This window comes from Sparus aurata, chromosome 2, assembly GCF_900880675.1.
Source record: "Sparus aurata chromosome 2, fSpaAur1.1, whole genome shotgun sequence".
NCBI lineage: Eukaryota > Metazoa > Chordata > Actinopteri > Spariformes > Sparidae > Sparus > Sparus aurata.
The window spans coordinates 21,280,191-21,293,052 of NC_044188.1; the positions used below are offsets into that span (position 1 = coordinate 21,280,191).

General features: G+C 40.5%; 1 long non-coding RNA gene across 3 annotated transcripts in view; it reads left to right on the top strand.

Annotated features, from left to right (window-relative positions):
- Positions 1-4,979, top strand: part of LOC115597378 (uncharacterized) — a 34,662-nt gene extending 29,683 nt beyond the window's left edge. For 2 of the 3 annotated variants that reach the window (XR_003987098.1, XR_003987096.1), the window contains 2 exons: positions 3,704-3,804; positions 4,430-4,979. This is a non-coding gene — a long non-coding RNA (uncharacterized LOC115597378). Of the gene's footprint in view, positions 1-218; positions 1,165-3,703; positions 3,805-4,429 lie in introns of those variants that run through there. The other variant, XR_003987099.1, reaches the window with a different exon arrangement.
- The last annotated feature ends 7,883 nt before the right edge of the window (positions 4,980-12,862 follow it).

The following is a 12,862-nucleotide window of genomic DNA, read 5'->3' on the forward strand; positions in this document are numbered from 1 at the left end:
CTGGCCGGGCCGAAGGGACCCATGAACAGCACCCCAGCAGCAACCCGGACATAGCTCCCAGTGTGGAGGACCCCCCTGAGGAAACTCTGGAGTTAAACCTTAAAAACTAAAGACATAAGATAAGATAAAAACCCTGACAAAAGATAAGTAAATGGAGTGAACAGTTAAAAGGATAAAATACGTAAGATAATAAAATAAAAAATAGTACCGAAGATAAATAAAAATAAAATTATTTAAGATTAAAATCGTTTTTTAAAAAACAAGATAGAAGCAACAACATAAAATACGATGGAACCACATAAGAATAGAATAAGAATTTAAATTATTAGTTAAAAGCCTGATTAAAAAGGTGTGTCTTTAACCTTCCCTTAAAAATATCAACAGTCTCTCTCTCTGGCCTCCCATCACCTGTGCCTGCTCCAGACACTTATTTAATGAATGAAAAATTCAATTAATGCTATCCTATAATTTGTCAAGTTATGCGTCTATATGCTTACACTGTACAGTCCAGATTCCAAAAAAAAGGTTTGGATGCCATGATTGTTCTGGATGAATATGTAATTAAAAACAAAAACAAAACAAAACAACAAGGTTCAGTTTAATGATCAAGTTTTACACAACATCACAACTTTTTTATGAATTAAAGTTGTACATGTAAATCAAGTTGGCAGCCAATAAGACTTCAGGTGGCGACAACAGCCATTAGTGTTTTTTTTATCAAGAGACAAAACCAGATTTCATCTGTATGTTACGAAACACGCACATCATAAGACAGGTAATTTCTCTGAAGGGTCACAAGCGCGAAGAGGCTCCCTTGAAAAGAAGCAGCCTGCCGTGCAGACAAACAAAAAATTAAGCAGAGACCATCCCTCCTTTAACCCATTCCTCCACCCATCCTTTCTTGGTGGGAGGCAGGAGGAGGGGATACTGAGAAATTAAAGAGACCTCTAACAGATATCAGGATGGAGTCCATCTTTTCATTTGTTGCTGAGGCATATGAGCAACAAAATGACACAATTGGGGAAAAAAAGGATGGAGGCAGAGGACAAGATGCTTGAAATCCTCCGAGCTGACTGATTTTCTCAAAAGATGTTTGATGTCAAGGAAGAGGAGAGGAGCGTTAGAGAAAAACAGGACTGACAGAGAAAGGGAGGGGGTGCATTGGTAAGACGGGAAGAGGGGGAAAGTAAGAGGCCAAGAGAGAATTAGAAGAGTGGTTTGGAAGCCTTTTTAAGCCATTAGAAATAGAAAGAGGGAGAGGATGGGCTGGTGCAGTCTGTGGCTAATAACAACAGATTACTAAGAAAGAGCTGTATGTAGCTAGCACTGTGTACAATCATAGGCATAAAGGGTGGACACAACAATAGTAAAATAAACCTTCATGGATTTAATACGATAACCTCACCTTTCACTTTCTGTATTTGCTTGTTAGAAATATAATTACACAACCCAGCTAATTACATAGAAAAATGTTTTGAATTCAATAACCTTAGTGTCCATAGTGATGGCTTCCATAACATTGTTTACAGCGGTTGATATGACGTAAGCAATTTTATATTGAAACTGTATGAACACACAAGGCATCTTATATCCAGCTGCCTCGTCAAACTAGTGCTGGGCACCTAGAATGCTTGGGGGATCACAGGTTGGAAATGTCAACTGGAACGCAGGTTTAGTCCTGAATATTCATGCTGCATTCACATGCTCCCCCGTTGGTCCCATTTCTGAAGATGGGAAGTTGTTCTTCCATCTTCAGTGTGCTCATGTGTAATGTCAGAACGCGGGAGCAACATGGATCTCAAAAAGTAGTTTCTTTTGCATTTACTCACTCGCAGAGCGTTTAAACAATGCGTTGACAGCTGTTTCCATGATTTAAAGGAGTCATCACCCGGAAATCGGTGTTGGACCTCAGTTGAAGCTTGCCTGAAATGCTGGAGTTTTGAAAGTGGCTCAGTTTTTTCGCTTTGGCTCTTTTTCCAAACAGAAATAGCGCACAAGGGTGCGCATTCCTATAGCAAGAGATTTTGACTCTGCTCCTGTGGTGACGTTACCACAGGAGGCTACTTGCATAACTAACTGCTAACTCCTAAGTGTTGATAAATTAGCAATTATCATATTGAGGTGCTTGTATCTAACTACAGGCAAGGTGAGTAGACACTCACTCGAAATGAAAAAGTAAGAAGGGAAAAAAAAAGAATTCACCATTCAGAGGCATCCTGCTGTAATCGTGTCTCTTCCACCGTCTCTGCCTCTTCACTCTCCCGTTCGGGCTCCGACTCCGGCTCGTACATAAATGCCTGAATTCCGTAAGGTTCGTCATTTAGTGTGTGCGCCATGACAGGGGGCTGTTTATGTTTTGGAGTCTGTGTGCATGCAGGCTAGCCCCCCATTCCGGCTCTGTCCTTCCTGCGGCCAAAGTCGCGGTATGAAAAAGTGTCAGAACAAGCTCTATGTTTGATTTTTTTTTTATTTTTTTTATTTCTAATAAGTTTTAAGAATTGATCCAAAGCGATCCAAGGGGGACTGGATACGGAAAAAACCAGGTGATGACTCCTTTAAGTCTCAAGGAAGGACAAAGGAAATGATAAAGTGACTATACAATACATGACTTTGGTAAAAGTTTCTTACCATCAACCCAATGTTTACTTTCGTCTGCCATGTTTCAGCACCGTATTATGTCAACTCTGCAACTCGTTTTTTTTTGGAAGTACTTCGTGTTTAAAACCAAGTTTTCGAGGTCTTTAAAAGACTTTGTAGTTATACGCAGGAATGATATGAAGGAAAATCATTTCAACCTTTGTACTGTAACGCCATTATTCAGGAAAATACAAACTTTTTTTCTTTTTAATAGCAACTGAACAGAGTTAATATTGTCCTGGACTGCTACATAGGCCATTACTCATGAACGTGACTGGGATATGTGTACCTCCTCATGTCAACTTAATGACTAATTCAGTGACCTTTAACTGTGTCCTTACAATTCATTGTAATGTTGCTTTCCAAATGACCTTGATAACAGAGGCAAAAATCACTAATACTTTATTGTGTGGATTGCAATCTCATCACTGATATCACACAGTTACAGTTAATTAGCGTTTCTAATTTAGCATGTTACCTTAACCTATCACAAAGCACAGATTTATATTTTTGTGTTGTTGAGTTTTGCATAAGGTGAACTATTACAAGAATAGCAGCATAGCTGACCATGAAAAGTTCATCCTCCACTGTCTGTGAATTCCTTCATTTTATAGACAGCCTCCATCAGGCCAGCATTTCCATTTTGGACACAGTCTATTTTCCAATACTTTCGTGTGATGGGGTTTAACAATCTAGCGTAGCAACTAGTAGCTGCTGAGAGAGAATGTGTTCAGTTTGCCTTTTGCAATAATTACCTCATCTACATTATAGACACAAACCTTATGCAGATCTTGAGGTAATTTGGTGCTGAACTTCACCTCTACTTGTGTACCCAACAGTAATGTTCAATGTGAAAAACCCTTTGGTACAAATGCAAGCACTTGGTCATCAATATCAATTGATTACACAGATTTCTTTACCGAGCTACACAATGTAATCAGTAAAGAACTTTTTTTTAAATCAAAGTACAGCTAACAACTATCGGAGTGAAGCAAATCAATGGAGTAACACATCAACTGTTCAATTTCTCTCTCTCTCTCCCTCTCTCTCCCCTGTCTTACTGCAGAGGGAAGAGATGTCGCCCTTTGTTGCTAGGCAGCAGGGATATTGTGCGGCGATGCATTGCTGCCGTACTGACTGTTGCTGAATTTATACAGATGATCTGAGGTAAGAGGTCCATTCAGGTAATGGACCCTTCAGCCCAGCTGGCCACCACCGTTGACAGACGTTGATGTTTGGATTGATGTAGGTTGTGACATCTGGTGATGACGCCTGACATTGAGGTTTGGTCAGTTTGAAGTCATGGTGTTAAGTAACCAATTTTTCAAACCAGTATCGGGTAACAGATTTTGAGTGTCTGCCAGAATTCCGCGTCTATCCCAATGTTGGAAGTTGATGGGAAGCAGACGTTGGGTTTTGACCTCAACACAATCTTCATGTCCTTCCAAAATGTAATGTCTGTCCGGTGTCCAAGAGAGTCAGAGTCCAACTTCTTCCTGATGTTGAATTGACATGTGGAGCCAGCTGAGAATGTCCTAAATATAGTTGTGCCATTCAATAATCTTTTGTTAAAAATAAAAATTCCAATTGAAAATCCTGTTGGTAATGCTCCCAACTTGTCAAATATTAAAAACAAACGCAAAAAGTAAAACAATGATGTTTGACGAGTTTGGAATGAGACTCTAGATTTTCATCTTACCAACAGCAGCTTTAACAGATAAGATCCACTGTATTCTGAGAAGATGTTGTTTTATTTCACTAATTACCATTAATACTATTTCTCCTTTTGTAGGATTCACAGATGGTTCTCCAGCACCAGACTTACCGGCAGATTGTAGCTGAAGTTTTTTTTTTCTTTTCTTCTTAGGATGTGTGAGTGAGAATACCTTTTTAGGTGGACTAACTCTTTAAAGCAGTTATAGCTGACAGCAACAATGAGCCAGGATAATCAGTTGACACAGAATTGTCTTATAACAACCTCCATGGCACTCTGAACCTCTGATACTGACACATCACGAAACAAAACCGCGGGAAGCCAAAAATTTTAGATTGAGCCAATTCAACCGCTGGCAATCAGGTAAACACGCTGATACGTTTACTTTGGTCACAGAAGATTCTTAAGCTCTCCGACACACGACACACTCAGGCCTGCAACCTTCTTTGGACCCATTTTAAAGGACACAGCCAGTGTTTTCTGTGCACCCATGTTTATCCAAAAATCACATGGCAGTAAACTTTTTAAATGTGGCTTTCAGTTGATCCATTTCAATTTGTACAATCACCAGATTTTTATGTTTGGTTGTTTTTAACTGTCAATAATAAATGTTTTACTTGAAACACGCCAGCATGTAATGGAAAATCTTCTTGTTTGTCTGTGTTAACAACCTGACTGGACATGCATTATTGGTAGCCTCTAGTAATACACCAGCAACCCACTTTGTCCTTCCTAATTGTACTGTAAAATCTAGCACTAACATCTGCCTTTGTTTATCACTGGGATTAGTTGCAGATTGTTGGCCGTTTGATTGAATCATCAACTTTAAAATTTTAGACTTTAAAAGTAAGCCCACCTCTCTGCAAAGGCCCTGTACCCAGAGGAAACGAAAATTGGAAAAGAGATCTCAGTAGTGTCTGGTCTCAAATAGATCTCATAGTTGTCTAGGAGAAATGAATCAAAGTGAGGCTGTGGCTGATTTCTCCTGTTTCTCAATTGTTTCTCCTGAGAAACAGGTGCAGTCTCAAGTCTCACCTATTGCTCCTAAGGAATTTTAGGAGAAACAAATGAGAAATGTTTGAGACCAAAAAAGACTACAACGAGACTGAAATTAGAACTCTCATTGAGCTCCTTTACGGCTCCATAGCCATAAAGGAGCAAGCTTTGAGCAGTAAAATTTTCCTCTGGGTAAAGTCACTAGCTTATAAGAGGAAAGGGAGGATGTAACAACTCTTTTGTACCAGTTTCTGCAGTGTTGTGTTAGCTTTCCGGCCACAAACGTCATGCTGTAACTATATTTAAACATATGAACTATAATTACTTGAGTGTATTGTTATGGACTGAGATCAGAGATTCCCCAAGGTCCTGATGTGAACAGGGATTTCTGAAGATCTAGGTCACAGGTCATCAGAGGCTATTGGCTGCACCTGCAATGTTCTCCCTCAGCTGGCTGCAATCCGTCAGCTGCAAGATTATATAAGGGGTTTGCAGTTCCCCTGCTCAGTGTTGTGTGTCTTCAGGGAGTCAACACCATCAGTTTGCTTTCTGCGTTTTCTGTTTGGATGAAAAGTTTAATGTGCTTGAGATGTCTTTCTTTTGGCCAGTTTTTATACATTCCTCCCCTGTTCAGTAACTCCCACTTCACCTTTTGGTTTTTGGGTCCAGTGTTTTTTTTGTTTCTCTATTACTTTGGTAGTTTCAGTGTTGTGGCTGTGGGTATTATTCCCACTGCCACCTTTTAGACACGAAGCGACCAGTTTGCTTTGACCCTTTTTGTGATTTGGGTTGACCAGTTATTGTCCTGGCAGATTATCAGATCCATTAGTCAGCATTGTTTTGATAATTTAATCAGTTTTTATAGCGCTAAATAGAAAACAGAAATGCATTTAAAATGCTCTACACTGGCTCCTATGCAGAATGCAATCTGCTAAGTAACTAGTAACGAAATGTACTGGAGTAAAACTACAATACTTGACTCCAAAATGTTGTGTAGTGAAAGTACGTAAGGAAAATACCTCAGCAAAGTAAAAGTACCTCAAGTTTGTAGTGAACTACAGTACTAGTAAATGTACTGTGACATTATTAGCTGTGTTTAATGTTTACCTTGGATGCTGCACAACTAAAAATAACTCTTACAGGTACAGTAAATACTTTTTCATGTATGTGTAGGTGAGTATCCACACCTGCAGAAAACACACACTGAACTGCTTCTAAAGCACAAATGTACATGTACTTCTCTCTGGATCCAGAAGAGGGTGCTGTGACTCCATGCTACATGCAGCAGTGCCTTGGCGTGAAACTGCCATCATTTCAACATCATTTAATTTGACTCCTTTATGAACAAACTTACTTTACAAGTTTTCTCATATTCAAGGCGAAAAAATAAAATGCTCTTTAAAAGGGGGGGGGGGGGTTACAGAATAATTTAGTTAACGGTGGTTATTAATTGTGGTCTGGGAGAAGTTTTCCAAATGAATCTCCTTTTTGCCGTTTTTATTGTACACTCATTTTCCTCAGTTTAAATTTGTCACATTAAAGTCAGCGTTAAGATATTTTATTGCAATGCAGACCTAAAGCAGGACTATGTCATATTTCCTGTGTTTTCCGGAGAGGAAGGTATACTTGAGGACATTCCTCTCAACCTTACAGCTGATGTTCAAAAAATGTAACAGTTTTTTATCATTTTCATTATATTTCTTTTTCTTTTTTTATTAGTAAAGTAGAGTTTTATAGAATTAAGCATCGACCGGTGGATGTTTCCAGCTACCCAGAATTATCTTTTTCTTACAATCTTCACCTGAATTCTCCCTCAATATAGACATAATGAAGCCCGGCGGTGACAAAAAAGCAGCAGGTAAAGCACAGAAGTCCACCGGCGTGCCACTGGGGTACAAGCTCCTCTGAGTTTGATAGGATATTTGACTGACAGCTCTGTTCTCCTGCCGCTCCTTCTCATCTCGTCTTCCCCACACGTCCGTCTTGTCCCCTGCTTCTGACACTCCAGACTCTTTGATCACTCTGCATGTTTTCACTGCACTGCAGAAAGCGACTGAAGACTACAGAGAGAGGAGGAGAAAAAGAGAAGGGGATGGGGAGAATAGGGAGAAAACATTCCATCTCTTTTGTTTTTTTTCTTTTCTCTCTGTGGCATCTCGCCTCGTGGGAGTGAGGCGCTTTGTGAGAGCTTAACTGGGTGTGTGTGTGTGTGTGTGTGTGTGTGTGTGTGTGTGTGTGTGTGTGTGTGTGTGTGTGTGCGAACTCAGGAGACCATGTCACTCTCTCTCTCTTGTTGACTTCTAAAAGTCCTCCAGTGGCCTGAGACACGATGCTAACGCCACGTCCTCGAATAACCGAAATGGATGAGAGGACAGAATCCTGGAAATGAAAAGAGCGAAAGAGGAATGGAGGGGAAGGAAGTGGCAGAAAAGTTCCACAGAAGTACGAGAAGAAATGATCCATTAGAGGAAAATAAAGAGAAAAGGAGACAGAAATAAAGACAAATGGGAACAGAGGTAAGGGGGATAAGACAGAGGTAGAGGAATGATAAAAGTATAGATGTTCAATGGGATAGTGCCATTCATCTGTCAAGGTGACGAGAAGTACAGCTGCCAGTCTCCTTCAAAGACGACGCCGCCACTGATTTATTGACTTTGTGTCGTACCGAGTTCAATCTGCGGTTAACTGCTGAGCGTGGAGCGCGACCTTTCTACGAGCGTGAGATGGTCGCATGGGTGAAGGAACAAATCCGCCACACCACCACCAAGTTTCATATTGATTTAAAATAAGAAAAAAACTAATAAAAAAAACTCACTTCACTGGACTCAATTTCCTGATGTGTCTTATTCTTGAGCAAGGCAACAATGTAACACTCCCACAGCTGAATTGAGGGAATCCGTAATACGTTCAGCCAGTGTAACTGCATCCGTACTGCAGCACAGAATACCAGCCGAGCTAGCTGGCCAACAAACAACTCATCAAATCTAATAAATAAAGTCATTAGCAAAAATTTAATGTCATTTTTGTTCTATGTCTTTGGGTGCAAAGCTCTACAATACAATGAGAGTGTGCGTTTTCTGGATGAATTTAAGTATGGTTCAACCGTCATAAAGTGGTTAAAGATAAACTTTCTCATCGATATGTAATACAGAATGCAGCGCCTCTTGTGCAAGAGCTGGTGGAGCATGAGAAGGATGGCAACGTGAGGGATGATGAGACGCTACTGCAAAGACATGCCTGTGAAAACAAGTTTGAGAAGTGAAGGTTCGCAGTCAGCTGATGTTACACACTCGTCTCAGGTGTGTTGAATTATTTCGGTCGATTCATACTTCAGTCCACAAGTTGCTACATTTAGCTACGACTGCCAGTCCAACGCTTCTTGAAACACCGACTGCTCTCGGCAGTATTATTTCTCTGGAGTTTAGTTGTGTTACTTTCCTGGTTCTCCTTCATGATGATCTTCTTTGGGCGTGTTGAGAGTTTTTTGGGTTGCTCCTTTCCCCTCCAGCTAGGCTCAGGTGGTCCGAATTAACATTTAGACATTGTTTTTGCAACAAAGTTTCTAAAAACAATTAAGCTAGAATAGCTCAAATATGCAAGCAGAGCATTACTGAGCACACTGAGGCTGTACGTCAGCCCCCGCTAGTGTGGAGGCAAAAAGTGAGGGATGATAATTGCTGCGCACACCATGCACGATATGAAACAACCGTGCAAATATTCCATCCTTACATCAGGCGGAACAAGTACTCAATTCTCATGTAAAACCCTTGGCGCTAATTTAATTCTTCCAGTCTCATTCTTCCAGTCTCCACATTGCCATTTCTTTTCACCATATGCATACTTCCTAATTCCATAACTCCACTTTTGGCTGTATTGCTCTCTCTAATTAAAAGTATTGCTTCTCTTCTCTTCTCTTCTCTTCTCCATAGCAGGGAATGGAGGCTGCAATCAACTATGCGGCTCACCCTGTTTGTGCTCCGTTCTTTTAAAATCTGGCCCCAAAGTAGAGGGATCTAATTACTCTCCCGCTCTCATTCAGAGAGGGTAAAACCAGGACTCCCCCAGCTTTTTGTCAGTTTAGCAGAGGAGCGAGTGCAATCTCACATTTTCTGCACTTTTTTTTTTTAACGGTGAAAAAAAGGACGGCCTAATCTTATTAGTGGTGGGATTCCAGTAAGCCTAATTTTTCGCCTATTGTGAAACACCAAGGTAATCTAATGGCTCGTTTAAAGGATACGAGGAAGATTTCCCGACGAGGACTCCAGCGATCACATAATGAAGACTGCCCAAAATAAGCAAACGAAAGTGAGAACAAAAAGAGTAAGAACTGCACGCGGGATAAGAAAGAAAGCCTCTGATGATTGTGTATACTGTATGCATACTGTATAGACACAATGATTCACACTCATGCAGTCACATACAAATGGAAGCACAAAATGCCCACAGCCAGTGCGAGGGAGATTAGCAAATGAACCAAACTCCCTCTTGGAATAACTCTGCATCTATCAAAGAGGTCTCAGCAGGAGTTGGCCAGCGCTCGTCTCTTCATCTCTTTCTTTGCTTGCATTGTCCTTCTTTATTCTTCTCCGGGGATTTTAGTTTAGTTTTTTTTTTTTTTTCGACAAAATTCAAAGTGAAAGGATTTTAGAGGCTAACATCCACAGCTTTGTTTGGAGATTAGTCAAGGAGAAGAAAGACGATGAGCTCGTGTGTGTGTGTGAGAATAAGCATGCGTGTGCTGCGGGTCTTTTGTTGACAGCTGATGCAGAGTTAATGTGATAATGACAAGCAGAGATGCAATTTGTTTCCCTGGGAGCCGCGTCATTCAGCCGTTGCGCCGTTGTGGGGGGTTAAAAGGTCCGTGGTAAGGCGGCATCAGCAAACTGTTATGGTGTTGTATATTTACAGCCGATCCCGCTGACATCGCCATAGATTTCAGACTCAAGCGGTATCACTTATCTCTGCGATGGACGCCAGTCTCCCCGCTTACTCATCCATTTTGACCTGTCCATCATTTAATCTGATATTGACTCTTAAAAATCTGGCTTCCATGGACTACTCCACCAAAAATCTATTTTTGCAGTATCAAAAACTCACAGCCTGCGGGCTTGAAAATCGATTGCTGCTTTTGCAGTGGATGGCAGCTACGCTATAGTCAGCTGGGATTCACAGCAGCACCGATGGATTTAAATGATGAACCAGAGCCATCGAATGACCTGTCGAAACATATCCAAGTGTCCACAGAGGCTTTTAAAACCTCTACATCACTTCTCTGTCATGTTGTAAACAATGCTCACTTCTTAAATAAATGGTTAAACTTCTGTTGGAGCTTGAAAGCCACAAGGAGGCAAAAACAACTAAATTCACATGCATAAAATGTTCCAGTTTTTGCCCTTATTCTGAAAATGGCAATATATCTACAACACTGTTTACATGGCTAATAGAAAAGTATATCCCACACATAGTCCATTTAGATGCAGCCGCACATTGTCTGATGCCCCAACATGTCGCTTATCTCATCGAAATATGGAAAAGGGGAATGGCTGGAGCCACTTTTGCCATTTTACTTCAATTTCTGAAAGTTCACCTTTCTCTCCAAGTTTCTCAACCACCTTCTTCCATCCAAAAAACAATTGATATCTAAGTCTTCTGTAATCTTTAAAAGTAGGTGTGTTTCTCCTTCTGACCATTACTCTGAGCTTTTCTTTTGAGATCACATCCCTAGCCCCGGTGTTTCTAACAGTTGGACAACACACAGAGCCGACCCTAAACAGGCAAGTAGTCGCACATTGCAAATTGTGGCAAAAACCCCAACTTAAGTGAATATTCCGAATGTGCTGTATACATGATCAAAGAATGATCTTAAGACCTGAATGATACAATTTTTATCCCACATGTATCTGGAAAATGCTGCATTTTGGAATGAGGCTCTGACAGAGGCTATTCAAACAACTTCTTGTGGAAAGCACTCAGCTGAGTGAAGATATTTTACAAACCGAGGGAGAAGCTAGCCGATGGGAGATCATTGGCAGTGTTAGTCGCTCTCAACTTCAAGGAGAGGCCGAGCTCTGTAAAGTTTGCAAAGAAGGATGTAGATACAGCCAATGATTTTCCTTCATCACAAGTGCTTGTTCTTGTAAAAAGTACATTATCTGTACTGGACACTTGTTTCAGTTGAGCACGTGGCTCGAAATGACACCACAGCACAATTAACTTGGCAGATAGTGATACCTACATCATCTATAGGTGTAATAAAAGTAACTGTCCCAATGAATGTATGATGAATCCCAACTTTCAGTAAATAAGGGTGGTAATGCAACTCTGGGAGAGGCCATGTTTTTTTAGTAATAAGCTTTTACTTTTGAAGGTTCTCTTATAGTTTCCTCCCCTAAAGATGAAAGTAAAAGTAGAGGGGTTAATCATCTGGATCATAACGACTTTTGATTTTTGCTTTGGCTGAGTAACTTTGTTAATTACAACATGAAGTCAAGTCTGATGAATATTTAAGATGTGTCTTCTTGCATATAAACATGTTGTAGGGGCACAGCCAGATGAGCACACATTTACGAAAAACACATTTACATATCCAAACCACAATCAGCTTTATTAACTGGCCCGCAAACTATTAGCAATCAATTAACGTGACGACAGAAGACAACTGTACAAGACAATGTTGAGGTGCAGTTGTAACCTCACAAAGGCTCAGAAGAAAATGTATACAAAACACTCACACACACACACACAGCACGAGTCAGGCAGAAATTAAAAAAGTGCTCTGCTCTTGGAGTCACAAGGTTGCACTTGTCTGCGACCCTGAGAAACGCATAATGAGAAGCAGAGATAGTCAAAGTCCAACTTTCTAACCTTCACCTGTCTCCCGAATTTTACCATCCTGTAAAACGCCTCAGCACCCTTCATCATACTTACAAATTTCTCCCAAAAATGCGTCTCACCGATGCTCACTGATCCACTTTCATCTTTTCATTTTCCGTCTTGCCCTCGCCCAGTGAACCAGCTGAACGCCAGCTCTTATCATTCTTAAAGATTATTTCATTTTTCTCCGGCATTAAAAGTGACATTTGGACTCTCGAGATAACAATAAACATAATGTCAGCTGTGGTACGATAATGATAATGACATCAAGAAAAGAAACCATAGGGGCAGGCAGCAAAGCTCTTCCAAAAGACAATTAAAAGTTTGCGTTTAAAAAAAAAAATAAAACAACCTTTTTCGAAAGTCTTTGAACCCATCTGGAGCAGTAGTAACCAGATCAAAAATCAATTTAGCTCTTGCTTTAAAGAGAACAGGTTGCGTTCTCCACCCCCGATAGTGGGGGGATTGATCATCTCCATAGACCAGAATTTTAATTCTGTGACCAAATGTCCACACTGCAGGAAATGCTTAACTGGAGGGGATGCAGGATCTCTCCCATTGATGTGACTGCTGTGCTTTACCCACATAGAAATGTGATTTTCTGAATTTATCTCATCACTATTGTGCATGGTGTTTAATGTA